The following is a 15,175-nucleotide window of genomic DNA, read 5'->3' on the forward strand; positions in this document are numbered from 1 at the left end:
CTGCTCCCTCCCATGTGGATCATGACAAGCAGCAGAGAGGGCACAGAATATGAGGAGGGGCAAGCTAAGATGTCCAAGGTTATATTCCCTCTCCCACCTCTCCCTCTTAACCAATAAATAAGTTCTGTCAGGAGCAGTCAAGAGAAATGGAACTGAGCATGTTGGACAGATAGGTGTTGCTGGGATTGCTGGACTTCTCTATACTCTAGCTGAAGAAGATGAGGGGAATGGCTTGTATCATCCTGGGGGAGGCTCTTGACTTTCCTGACCCCTAAACGTCTTCACTAACATATCTCTGTTATGCCTGAGGGCCTCTCAGGGTTTCCCAAAGGAGTAGCTTTTCACTAAGAGAACCACTGTCTTCCCCAGACTACTCAGCTGTGGGCCCTGAATCTTTGGACTTCAGCTCAACCAGATATCCAGCCCTTCCACCTCCTTTTTGAATGCTTCTGCTATCACCTCTCCCACTGCCATCTTTTTTCAGCTCCACTCAGCACCATGGCTTGCCTTGCAGCACCCCGGCACTTTTTTCTACTGAGATTGGCACAATGCTTGTGGATGTGAGTCTTCTCCATCTTCCCTTGTAGTCTGTAGAGCACCCCCAGGCTCCACAGCAGCTTGTTCACTGTGAGGTTATCCCCTGTACAAGCTTTACACCAGCTGCCATATTCTCCATAGGTAGTGGTGTCTCAGGGTTTATCGCTGCTCTTCTCCAGTTCTTTAGCACGCTTCTAGACGGGCTTCTTGTTTCTACTGACTGAGCCAAATTTCTTGTCATGGGCACAAGTCAGGATATCTTTATACGAGGTTTTGGAGTTTTGATATTTCCCCTGTTTCCAGTAGCAAGAGGCCAAGTTATTCCTGGCTTTGGCCACTTTGGGGTCATTGGGCCCCAGCCAAGGCCTGTAGATCACCTGAGTCAAGCTATGCTCTTGTTCTGACCCAGCAGGGCCAGGTGATTCAGCTGCTTAGCCACCTTCAAGTAGAATCTGACCAGCACCTTCTCTTGAATCTCCAAGACCCGTTATGAGGACTCTACTTCCTTGTACTTGCCCATTTTTGCCATATAGAATTGCCAGGGTGTTCAAGGTACCTGCCACAGCTAACTGGTCCTTCCTCAAGTTCTTCTCTCAAGTAGCCAGAGCATCACTGAGTAGGTGGACGGCTTCTTGGTATTTGTTCTTTTTTTTTTCTAGGCAGTGGAGTTAAGTGACTTGCCAAGGGTCACACAGTTAGTTGGTGTGATGTGTCTAAGCTAGATTTGAACTCAGGTCCTCCTGACTCCAGGGCTGGTGATCTATCCACTGCTCCACCTAGCTGCCTTATCCTTATACAGGACAGACAAGAAATCAGGGTAGTCATGTCCTGACATCTTCTTCAAGTCTTCCAGTGCCTGCCTACAGAGGGGTGTAGCTACTTCATAACGCTCCAAGGAAGTATACTGAAACACCAAGTTGTATGAGGCTTGGATCTCATAGCCTCTGGGTTGGGCAGCTGCATTTCCTCCCTAAGGGCCCTGGGCTGGGTTCTGTTCATCCTCATTAGGGAACAGGTCATCCAGAGAATCATTATAAATATCACCTTTCTCTTCTCTGGGGAAAGTGGCCTCATCCAGATTTTGGATTTGACTCATGAAAAGCAGATGATGCTTTTATTCCCCTAGCTGGACTGTGGCTTGCTTGCCATTCTGTAGCTTCTCCTAGATCTTGACTAGTTCCTCCCACAACCAATGGTTCTCCTCACCAAGCGGTACACCTGGACAGGAAGCTTTTTCTTCTCCCATTCCACAGCCTTGAAGTGGCCCGAGAGTTCCAGGATCCCTTAAGCCTTCCCAAGTCCCAGCTCCATGGCTTCCAGGGATCAGTGCAGGAATTCTGAGTGGTCCTGAATTCCTGGATCCACTTCACCAGCTTTACAATTAGCTACATTGTCCAGCAGGGAAGCCAGCAGGGTCAGGTGCTCACCCATCAAAGTCTCCAGACCCTGGATGATGACCTTGGTGTTCAATACAATTTCATCCTGGGAGATCACCAGGGTGGCTATGGCTGGAAGGGATGATTTAAAAAGTAGCTGTGGGCCCTGGCATCAGTCTAGCCAGCCTCATCAGCTTCAGTAGGTCTGTTCTCCCCAGTCATCAACATTTCTATACTTTACTAATAAAACATAACACGAAGAATTAGAAAGAGAAATGCCAATTTAAATAATTGTAGACAATATAAAATGATTTGAAGCCTACCTGCCGAGAAAAGCCAAGGAACTATATGAACATAATTATAAAATACCTTTCACAAAAATAAAGAGAGATCTAAACAACTGGAGAAATACTAATTACTCATGGGTAGGCCAAACCAGTATTATAATAATACTGACAATTCTACATGAATTACTTTACTTATTCAGTGCCATATCAAACAAACTAACAAAGAATTATTTAAAGATCTAGGAAAAATAGTAAGAAATTAATCTGGAAGAACAAAAGGTCAGGAATGTCAAAGTAATCAATGAAAAAAGAATTGTGAAGGAAGGCAGCCTAGCAGTACCAGATTTCAAACTATATTGCAAAGCAGTAATCATCAAAACAATCTGGTACCATGGAGGCTTTGAATGTAGGAGCTTTGACTGTTGTCTTCTTCTGGTTGTATGTTTTGATCTTTGTCACCAAAGAAAAATTCTATGGTCTGAGGTTTTTTACACTGTTTGCTCATGTTCCCAGTCAATTACTTGACTTTTAAACTCTTTGTTAAGGTAGGGCTCTGCTTCCAGTGTGGAGGGTGTACTGTCCCAAGCTTTGGTGATTTTGTGTAGCTGTTTTCAGAGGCACTTCTAGGGACCTGTAAATTTTCAGTTCTTCCAAGGTGGTAGGATCAAAGGAGAGGTGTTTACTCCTTTCCTGGCCTGTGCTCTGATCTATGAATGACCACAAGCACTCTTTTCTGTTTTGGAGCTGTGAGGATTCCCTCTTCATTGTTGCCACAAGATCCACCATGCCGGTGCTCTTCCTCACCCCAGGACGGCCACCCAGGACTGTGACCCAGATCCAGTCACGAGCAAAGCAAGAGAATCCTGCCTTAGCACCAGCAAAGAGATCCCTGTAATGCCCCTCTGATCAGCTGCTTGATACCCCTATACTCTGTGGGCCGAGTGCTCCAGAAGCAGCCTCCACTACTGACACCCCAGGGCTGTACCAGGGCCTGGGCCAGACCATGCTCCTCTCTCACACAGGCCTGACAGACCTTTTCCACTGACCTTCTAAGTTGTCTTTGGCATTTGTGGGTTGAGAAGTCTGGAAACCACCACATCTGCCCAGTGATTCAGTCCCCTCAGGTCTGCGCCAGGTTTGCTGGGGCCCCATCTTTGTCTGCATGGCCCATACTGAACTGCTGGAAATTTGTTTCACTCTGTCTTTTTTTGAGTTCTGATGCTCTAGAATTTGTTTAGAGTCATTTTTTTACAGTTATTTGGAGGGGTTTGGGGGAGAGCTCAAGCAAGGCACTGCTTTTACTGTGCCATCCTTGCTCCACCCCTTCTCTGCAAGTTCTTAAGGAAACAAAGGGAACCCAAATCAAATTGTTTAATTTATGGAACTAGCTTCATAGTGTGAATAGGTGGTCTTTAGAAGGATGGAAAGTGGACATGAGGTAATCTGTCTTTCAATTTTTTAAATTTTGCCATTAGTTATTTTAGAGTTATTTTAAAAGTTTCTGCAGAAGACATAACAAGTCAAGTTGTAATTCCATTGATGAAATAAGTACAATCAAGATTTGGGTAATATTCATAGACTATACATTTTCTTGAATAGGACTTTATTCTTTCAAAATTTATCTATTGTATTGATAAGAAATTTACCATGTTTAAAATTTGGTATATTATCTATTACTAAAATAGGTATTCATTAATAATATAACTTCATTTTCATTCTAATGACCTAGATGTTATAGGTAATTAAGCATGAAATGTAGTCAAAAGCATTTACTACTAATAATACTTTACATTTATACAATTCTTTAAAGTTTACAACTGTCTCCTAAAATGCTTGGGACAAACTTCCAGGAGGCAAAATGCTGGAGTAAGCAGTAAATCACTGTAGTTCTCCCATGTTCACCTCCAAACAATCATAAAATAGCATACCAGAACAAATCCTGTAACATCAGAGCCAGTGGAAAGATAGAAAGGAACAGCCTTTTAGCCTGGAAGACTTGAAGGATTGTCAAGAAAGTTCGATCTCATTCCAGCATAGAAAGAGCCCCAGTCACCCAGAAAGAAGCCCCACCTCAGCAAACCAGTGGGAGATCCTGCACCCCAGTGTGGTGGAGCAGCCAAACACTAACACCAAGACACCCCACCCCCCACGTGCCTTAGCACAGCCAGGGGAACTGGCAGATTCCAGTTCCAAGAACCACTATGTGCTCCAACATAGTCCAGGGCAAAAAGGCATCCTCCAGGGGGCCAGACCTCCATATTTTTCAGTGTAGCCTGACGGAAAATCAAAAAAAACCAAACAAACAAACAAATAAAAAAAACCCTGGCCTCAGCACATGCCAGACACCACCACTAGTACCAAATCTCAGCACCAGGTAAGCTGCCAGACTCCTACATCCTCCAGCAATACCAGCCAACCCCCAGGCCACCCCCTAAACAGAGCACCAGATACAAGGTTCCCCTGTGTGCCTCAGGGCAAAATCAGCACAGCACCAGGTAAATAATCAGGGCCTGCAGCCACTGACACAAGAAGCCTGAGTCATAGCCCCTTTCACCTTGGGAGTGGAGATCAAATTTAAAAGAAAGAAAAAAGGCAACAATAAAAAAAAAGAGATGAGCAACAACAAACAACAACAATATGATCATAGAAGTCATTATCACGACAGGAAAGACCAAGACTCAAACTCAGAAGAGGACAACAACATCAAAACGCCTAATGGCAAAAAGATATGAGTATGATGCAAGAGAATTATGAAAAAAAAGTAAAAAAGAGTTATAAAATTTATTAAAAAGTAGAATTGGCCAAAAGGAAAAGGAGATTAAAAAAATCCACTAAAGAAAACAATTCCTCAAAGAGTAAAATTGGCCAAATGAAAAAGAAAGTAAAGAAGCTAATTGAGGAAAACAACACCTTAAAAGTTGGAATTGGGCAAGTGGAAGTTAATGACTGACTCTATGAAACATCATGAATCAATCCAACAAATTCAAAGATTTAAAAAAAAAATAGAAGAAAATGAAAAATACTTCATGGGAAAAACCACTGACTTGGAAAATAGATCCAGGAGAGACAATATCAGAATTACTATTCTACCTGAAAGCCCTAATCAAAAGGAACACCCAAACAACATCTTTCAAGAAATTATCAAGGAAAACTGCCTTTATGTCCTGGAACCAGAGGGCAAAAGAGAGTCATTGAAAGAATCCACCAATCACCTCAGGAGAGAAATCCCAAAATAAAAACCCAAAGAAACATTATAGCCAAATTTTGGAACTATCAAATCAAGGAAAAAATATTACAAGTGACCAGAAAGAAACAATTTAAACATTGGGGAGTCATAATCAGGATCACACAGGACTTGGCAACTGCAACCATAAAGAATCAGAGGTCATAGAACATGATATTCTGGAGGGCAAAGGAGCTAGGACTACAAACAAAAATCACTTATCAGGCAAAATTAAGTATAACACATCAAGGGAAAAAATGGTCATTCAATGAAGTAGAAGGATTTCAAGTATTCATAAAGAGAAGACCACAACTAAACCAAAAATTTGACCTCCAATATCAAGACCCAAGGGAAGCCTAAATAGGAAAAAAGTAAAAGAAAACATAAGGGATTCAATAGAACTAAAGTGTTTACATCCCTACATGGGAAGATGATGCTTATAACTCTCAAAAACTGTATTACTAACAGTACAGATAGAAGGGACATACATAGACAGAGGATGGAGGGATAAGGTGAATTTGAGGGACTGGCATAAAAATTAAGGTTTGAAAAAGAAGAGTACACTGGGTGCAGAAGGAAGGGAGTGGTAGAATGAGATAAATTATCTCATATGAAGAGGCACGAAAGACCTATGACAGTGGAGGGGAAGATTGCAGGGGGGGGTGATGGGCATTGTTTGAACCTTACTTTCATTTGTATTTGCTCAAAGAGGGAATAATATACACAATCAATTGAATACAGAAATCTATCTTACCCACTGGGAAAGTAGGAGGGGAGGAAATTAAGTAAACAGGGGGAGAGTACTGACAGAAGGGAAGGCAGACAAGGGAAGGTGGTGGATAGAAACTAAACACTGGTGAGTTGGGAAAGAGCGAAAGGAGACAGAGAACAAATAGGAGGAACTACTATATATTACTTAGAAAGCTATCATCTAGTTTTTGCTTTGATACTTCCAACGAGTTGGGTGACAGGAGAGAACATGAGGCTGTTCAGGGACTACTAGCACCTCTAGTGGGAGGGCTTGGCAAGCCCTCTTTCCTTGTCTACCTCTCATCCAACTCTCACCTGTGGCTCCAAAAAGCTGTAGCATGTGTGGCAGCCACATCCTGGTAAGACATCTCATCAGACCAGCTAAACCAGGTAACTGGTTTACAGGTAACTGACAGGCCTCAAACCCATCGGTGACATAGGGGAATGTCTGCCCCAAGTATGTGGAAACTTCCCCTTTTGGAATAGGAAGATGAGAAAAATTTGTTCCAAGGGCCATGAATGTGGCTGAAGCAGGTGCTGTGGAGCCCTCCTTGGTCTGACATTGAATACTCCAAGATCAGCCACTGAATCCTGCACCATCTCCAGTTATCTTGTCTTTTGTCTTGCCACTGGACTTCAGTGATTCTGGAAGACAATGGAGTTGATGACTTTGTGTAATTCTGCTTCACTTAAATCCAGTTTACGTGAGTCAAGACATCACCCATGATCTCACTGGTCCTCTTTGAAAATGAAGGATGAACAACAAAGTAACAGTTATCAGAACTACTTTTTAATGATTACAATATATAATGAGCTCAAACTAGATACTCAACCTGTATATAAAAGGTAACATTAATGTTCTTAGTAAAGGATGCAATCAGGTACCTTTCACAACAATATTTAAGGGGGAGAATACTTAACTAAACAAGGTAGAGAGTAGACCATAAAGATATAAAATGCAATAAAGGCAGTTCTGAAATTCTACCTCAAACCCTTCAGAGTGGCAAGCATAATAAATAAGGAAATGATAAATATTGGAGAGGCTATGTGAAAACAGATCCATTGATAATACTCCCTGTTGGTGGAGTTGTGAAGAGATGCAACCATTCTGGAAAGTAATTTGGAATTATATTAAAAAAGTTATTAGAGACTGTGTGACTTTTGACCCAGGTCTACCACTGCTAGGCCTATGCTCAAGAGATAGCAAAGAAAGATGAAAAGATTCTTTATGAAAAATTATAGATTTATAACTCTGTGTGTGTGTGTGTGTGTGTGTGTAGAGGGGGTCAACAAAAACAACACAAAACTAGAAACTGAGAGGATACTCAACAACTGATGTATGATTGATTAAGATGGTATGTGAGATAATACACTGTGTGTAAGGAATGAGAAAATAGATAACTTCAAATGTAGAAAGATTTGTATGAAATGATGAAGGATGGTGGAGTGTAAATAGGAGAATACTTTATGCTATAACAACAGTATTATAATATGAACAATTTTGAGTTCTTTTATAAACTAATGAAAAATGAAATAAGCAGAATCAGGGGACAAATTTATATAATAACAATGCTAGAGACAAGGAACTTTGAAAACAGTAAGCATTATGATCAAATGAGAATTTATTTATGATACTAGAAGACCAATGATGAAGTATGCTAGCCATTACAGTGTGATAATGAATGTAAGGTACAGAATTATATATACAAAATTATTTTTATCGATATATTTGTATATAGCCATCTGTCCATATATACTTTTCACAAGATGTTTCTCCCCTTTTTGGTTAATGGGCCGGGGATAGGAGGGAGAGTATAGATTTTTTAATTGAAAAAAAACATCAAGGTAGAGGATATTAGAGATATAAAATGCTACAGGCAAGGTCACTATATTATTGTTTACTTAATTATTTTTTATTGATAATAGAGATCTCTCATGAAGTGGGAGTTATCTTTTAACTTAATATAAAACCAAAACACATCAATAAAACTGAAAACATGATTACTTAAAATAGACTGCTATATTTTGACTACAAAAATAATGGAAATACATGAATAAAACAAAAGAAGGTAAATTTAGAAGACAGACCACATAAGTAGGGAAATATGTGCTGCAAATTCCACTGATAAAATTCTAAGGTAAAAATGCATACACATATACATATATATTCATATATTACATACACATACACACTCATGTATATGTGAGTATCTATATATGTATGTAAATTTCACTAAAAATCATTCCTGATTTCATTAGTGATCAAAGGATATGACCTGTATTCATAAGAATGTCGTCCATGAATGACCATGTAAAACCATGATCCAAATTACTACTAATAAAGGAAATTTAAATTTAAAACTGTGAAGTTTTATCTTACATCATTCATATTGGCAGAGATGAGAAAGGTCAGAAACAGTCTTGTGGGACTTTAGTGAAACAGGCATGCATTTTCGTAGGTATAAAGTGGTCCAATTTCCTGCATTTCAGTTTAGAATTATGCAAAAAAAAAAAATCCTGACTAAATCTACCAGTGATCCAGTGATTCCCAACTCTGAAACTCAAGGAAATTAAGGACAGAAATAAAGTCCCAAAAGATAGCAAAATATTCATTGAAGCAGTATTTATCACATCAATGAACTGAAATAAAAATAGGTGTTCATCAATTGATTGAACAGAATAGGTTGTTCATTGCTGAGAATTTAATTGGTCACGCAGCCAATGAAAATCAGAAAATTGCATATGAATGTAATTAAATATGTTGAACAGTAAGAAACAAAAATTCAAGCAATTCAGAGAAATAATGGAAAATATGTATGGACTGTTATAGATTGATATAAGTAGAACCAAAAGAGAAATCTATCCAATGACTGAAGTAATGCAAATGAAAAGATCAGTAAAAGGAAGTTGAACTCTGAATAATTGAGAAACCAATAAAGAATCTCAGGAAAAGATAAGGAACACACTTCTCTCCTCATGGCACAGAAGAGAAAGAATACTAGAACAGACAGTTCTGTAAACAGTTAGCTGTGTTCACTGTATTGAATGATTTTACTCGGTTAGTTTTCTTTGTCACAGAGCAGGATTCAATATGGAATGGGGAGAGATTTTGGAGGGCAGTGTTTTCCCCAGGAATTACTTTGATGTAGGGACAAAAGGAATCAATAAAATGGGTTTTAGAGGAAAAAAAGTCAATAAGACTTCCAAAACTGTACACAAAGGAAAACAGCATTGAAAGCCATCAGAACTCTGATCAATGTAGTGATCAATCATGACTTCAGAGGACTGATGGGGAAGCATGCCTGCTGCCTTTCAGCAGAAAGACTGTTGCTGTTATTGTTCAGTCGTGTACAACTTGTGAAGACTCCATTTGGGGTTTTCTTGGTAAAGATACTGTAATGGTTTGCCATCGCCTTCACCAGCTCATTTACAGATGAAGAAACTGAAGCTATAAAGTTAAGTGACTTCCCCAGGGTCACAGCTAGTAAGTGTCTGAGGTAGGATTTGAACTCAGGTCTTCCAGGCCTGCTGCTCTCTCCAGTGTGCCACCTAACTGCATACTGGAAAAAAAAATAAAAAAAACATGAAATGAGCCCTAAGGTTTTTGTTTGTTTGTTTGTTTGTTTTTGATGCGGCCAATGTGTTGATTAATTTTGCTTAAATTTGTTTCTTTGTTACAGGGAAATGTTCTAGTAGAGGTGACAGGGGATGGGGGAAATTAATGGGAAGTAACATTGATACAACAAAAAATAAAAATCACCCATGAAAATTTTACTCAGGTTACAAGGCACCCTTCACATATTGTTCTTTGTAATGATATGGTCCCTAACTATAGCAGTATGCTATATTTCTTTCCTTCGAGCTCTCATTGCTTCCATAAAATAATACTTTATATCATTCCCTATATAAACATTGAAAGTTATGGCTGGTAAGGGCTTCAGAGTTCATGTAGTCCAACCAGTTCTTCATGTTATCATATTACATATTTTTAAACTTTTTTTAAATGTGCATTTTTTTCCCACAATTTCAACTAGGGACACTTTCAACTGGGGAAACTGAGGCCCAAAGCACAAAGTAAGTGCTCAAAATTGCCTATTGGCAAACTGGTTCAACAACCACACAGTAAGAGTAGAGCCTTTCCTAAACTGGAAGAGACAATTTCATAAGAACATAGTTAGCCCATCTTCTTTCTTTTCCCAGGACACTGCTTCATGCTGTCCTCCCTTCATGTAAAAGGGGACGTAGAATTTTGAATTGCTTTTTCTTGGAAACAATGTTGTATAATATCTCTCTCATTCATTACATGGAAACCAATTACTTGAAATTCATTTACTGCCATTATGTTGAGAAATGTTTAGAACATTTTTGGAATTAAGAATTTTAGAGTTGGGAAATATGATACATTTTTACTTGAAGAAAAAAAGTTTTTTGAAACTCAAGTAAAAGGGAAGTTTATAGGAGGAGATGGAATAAGTACAGACAAAATCTTAAGATTTTAATATAAGGATGGTATGATGCAGAAAATAAACAAGAGATCAGTGATTTCACAAGATTTCAGAACTGTGGATTTGGAATGGGAAATGAGGAAAACAAAAACTTTTTTTTAAGACTTGTCGGAGTGAGATTTGACACAGATCTTGTCTGTGTTTTGGTAACAAATATTGAATTTATGTATATAAGTATAGAATACATATAAAATATATAACTACATATGATATATCTATATCTCTAGGTATTGATATACATGTATATCAGAACTGTGGAAGATATGTAAAAATAAGCAATGCTATTATTCCAGGGAAAATAAGATAGTTGTGCAAAGGACAAGTCCAATCATAGGGCTGGGAGATATTTTAGAAGGGAGGATGACTCTCCTGCTGTATGTACATGGGGGTGAGGGCAAGAAGAGAAAAGATAAGGGTTTCATTGAGCAGATAGTGTCTGAGTTAAGCCTTGAAGGAAGGGAGGATTTTAATAGACATAGGTTTGCAGAAAACCTGAACTGGAAGGCCCATGATCTGCATATTGATGTTGACAGGCTCAAGGCCTTGATTAGGGGAGGGGAGTGTAGGTGAATCTATTCCAGGCATGGGACAACTGAGAGAGCAGAATGAGAATAAAGAAATGAAGATAAGTCAGTATGGCTATGCTATTGTGTGTGTGAAGGGGTTTAGTGTAAGTATAGTTAGGAGGATAAGTTGAGGCCCAAACGTGGAAGATTCATAAGCCATACCCCCTGGTGTTTATACTTTTTATTTAAAAAACATCAAAGAGACTCTCAAGATTTGTTAGCATAAAAGTGAATGGTCAGTGTAGTTCAAGGACCAGTAGTGATTTGACAGTGATGTGAAGGATAAATAAAAGAGAAGGCATTGACTGGAGGTGGACAGATAGGTTATAGGTCAATTATAATAGTCTAGGGAAGAGTAAAGGGGAAGATTTGTATGAATAAATTTAAATGAATTAGAACCAGCAAACATGCACATAAACATATAATATAACATATGTAAACATAGAAACATTAAAAAAATAAACACATAAAACATACAAACACAATGACTACAATGATTTGGTTGGGGAAAAAAGATAATCTAAAACATATAAATTACAATGATCAAATCTGGCTGCAGATTACATGTGAATAAATATGTCACCATGGTTCCATTGGTAGAGGTGGAAAACTAAGTATGTGGAATGCTGTTTATGCTATTAAACATAGTTGATTTGTCAGTTGGTTTGTTACAAGGAAAGACTCATGAGAGTTGAGCTAGGAGAAGGGGTATGTGTAGCAGTAACTATGGTGTAATAACATAAGGCTTAAATAAAAATCAGAATACCCAATGAAAATTATTTTTCTTTCAAGATGCCTTTATGGCTATCACATAGCTGTTTCTTAAATATTTGATATATTTCCCTAATTAGGTTGTAAGATCAAGAAGAATTTTACCAAGGTGAAACACTAAATAACAACAAATAAATAAGTGAGTAGAGACTGAGTTATCTACAGCCATATTTTCTAAATGTAATCCACAATGTGCTATACTTCTTCAATGTTTAGTCCCATCAAATGAGACAATAACTGGAAAGCATTTAGTAGTGCTTGAAATATAGCGCTATATAAATGTTATTATTGTTGTTAATAATATATCAGAATAATAATGCTTGTACTACATGCCTCAAAGGATTCTTTTAAGGATCAAATGAGATACTATATTGAAAATGGCTTTGTAGTGATGAAGTGTAATATAAATTTGAGCAAATAAATTCAATAATACATAAAAATGTTATAAATTCTCTAGCTTAGGATATACTTTTAGATGAAGAAGCTATACAATTTGTCCATTAGTATGTAGTCATTTGGACTATTTTTTGGGAATTGCATGGTTCATTCAATGAATTCAATTCTGAAAGAAAGTCTCATCATTTTAATGCCTACGATCAGGTGAAGGTGTCACGTGCTTATAAGTTATAGAATAATATATTTTTTGAAGAACTAAAGTTCAGAGTGATCCAAAGGGTAGTGGAGAAGTTTGTGGTGCCTGTGAACACGTGAGCATGTTGTAGCACGTTACAAATAAGGAATTATTAAAAAAAATGTTATTATGGCTTTCATCAACTAAGCCTCTAACTTAAAAAAAAGAGATAGATATAGTGAAAACAAATGACCGTCAGTAGACAGCCCATGCAATCCCCTGGTATCCTCAAGATGAAGGAGAACTCAAGCTAGCACACTGGATGGACCACCTATGATGAACTTTCGGGAAGACATAAACAAGAGTCAAAAGATGGGCAGGCAATAGTGAAGTTATGATCTACATCATCAAAAGGAATAATATAATAGGTAAGTTCACAGATCAGTTGGAGTATTAGAATAAAAAACAGGTGATTGTCTAGCAAATGAAGAAGAGTAATAATATATTACATTACGTATCAACTAGCAGAAACAATAGATACTGTGGGAATTCACAGAAAGGGTATTTGAATAAGAGAAAGGGTGCCTTCAGTGTATTGAAGGTATGATTGGTTGATGCGGCAAAGGGCATTAAGGGAAGTCACATGAGTTAGTGCCTTGTTCCTACCTACAAAAATTATTTGACTCTTGAAAGTCAATACCCTAATTTCTAGTGAAGTCTTTAATTCTATACATCTGAATTATCACAAATTTTTAATTAGTGGGTCATGAACAAAGTGGATTTTATTATATCTGTGAATAAAGTTTTAATATAATCCAATGGCATTTTCTTTAGAAGGCAGCATCCCATTACTTTATCTGTCACTTATGATTAATAACCTATTAAATAATTGCTTTGACTCAACAAATCATATTGTGCACACAACCTATTGTCAGGTTAATTTTTCAGTCTCTGTTTCTGGTTTTTAAAAACCTAAAACCTACATTTTCCTACCTATCATCCCCATCCTCCAACTAACGATTGGTAATAATATCCTTCTATCATGTCATGGGAGGGTAGAGGGGGAACAAATAGAAAAAGAAAAATAGATTTGCAACTTATAGAAGATTAAAAACCAAACACCTTGTTATTAATGAAAATGCCTGGGGACCCTTCGTACTGGAACTAAAAGAAAATCAAAGCTTTTACTTTCTGCCACCCTTCATTCATCTTGCAATACTAACACATGCCTAGATAAAAATCCCTCAAGATTACCATGAAAAATAAAGGATGATCCTGATATACCTCGTTTTCTATGTGGAGAATGGATGAATTCTAATTCTAAACTAAAGGTCTTTGTGGGGCTGATATATAGGTGACAAGAAGGAAACTGATTTCAAATTTACTTGAAAGCAACTATCTAGGATTGAAACAACTGAATGCTTTATTACCAGTATTCCTATGCACTGTCAGAGTACAGAGTGTAACAAACTAAAAGAGCTCACAGAAACAGAAAAGGAGGTGATTGTGATAGGTTTGTTTTGTTTTGTTTTGTTTTCTCCAATATCCTTGGATGATCTGATGGATCTGTGATCTCACATATGTGGGTACATCCTATAGCAATACAGATAATAACCCAGGTATGTCATATGAAATTCAGTTTTTGTCCTTTTCTTTCTATAAATCTTCTATACAAGGTCAACCTAATATACCAAGGATATTTTTCTATAACTTTAGATATGGAATTGATATCAATTGAACACATAGATTATCCATATTTATCATTTCTTCTCCATATGTCACTGGCTGAACTCCTTTTCTAGTCATATCTTTGTCTAATGATAAGCTTTATGCTATTTATCCTACACATTTCTTCACTAGGTATATATTACAGCATGCCATGTGCCTCCCCATTGCCCTTTAGGTAAAAAAGTGATGTTGATTTCTTATATATTATGTTAGCCACGATTTGTGGCCATACTGTGTCCTCAGAAGAATATCAGTGTCAAGTCAAGTCCTGACAAGAAACATTTATTGATTGCCTGCTCTATTCCAGGCACTGTGCTAGGTGCTGAGGATATAAAGGCAAACAAACAAACAAACAGTCCGTACCCTCAAGGAGCCCCTAGACTGAAGTCAGCAACAATGTATGTGAAGTTAACAAGGCCTCTGCCTTGTTTCAGAGTGAAGATTGGGGTCATTAAAAACTGCACAATTTCCCAGAGGCAATCTAGATCACTTTCTTCTTCCTCTACAATTATCTCTACAATATTCTACTTTAAATCTATTTTCTAAATTATGCAAGTGGCATATGCCCTGTCCTAGGGGGAAATCACAGTCTTGGCATAGATATCTTTAGACAGGATTATCTAGGTTATATTGCTTACCAATATCTGATTAAATGAAATGAATTAGCAGTTGAATTAGCCCCAGAGGGCCCCAGGTTCAGTTCTAGGCTTCAATGAGTCTTGGACTACAATCAAATCAATTATACCTTTCCTAGTATCATCCAGGGATATAAGGACATTAATCAAGGGTACATAATGAAAGTCAGATGTGACTCCCCATGCTTCTCTAGTTCCTCTCAGAGCTGTGTCCTCAGTCCTGATG

At 37.9% G+C, this 15,175-nt stretch overlaps 1 pseudogene; it reads right to left on the reverse strand.

Annotated features, from left to right (window-relative positions):
* Positions 1–237: 237 nt before the first annotated feature.
* LOC110192058 (kinesin light chain 2-like) lies at positions 238–3,205 on the reverse strand (annotated as a pseudogene).
* Between the last annotated feature and the right edge of the window lie 11,970 nt (positions 3,206–15,175).

The sequence above is a fragment of the Phascolarctos cinereus genome, unplaced genomic scaffold (genome assembly GCF_003287225.1).
Source record: "Phascolarctos cinereus isolate Bilbo 61053 unplaced genomic scaffold, phaCin_HiC Scaffold_5;HRSCAF=322, whole genome shotgun sequence".
Taxonomy (NCBI): Eukaryota; Metazoa; Chordata; class Mammalia; order Diprotodontia; family Phascolarctidae; genus Phascolarctos; species Phascolarctos cinereus.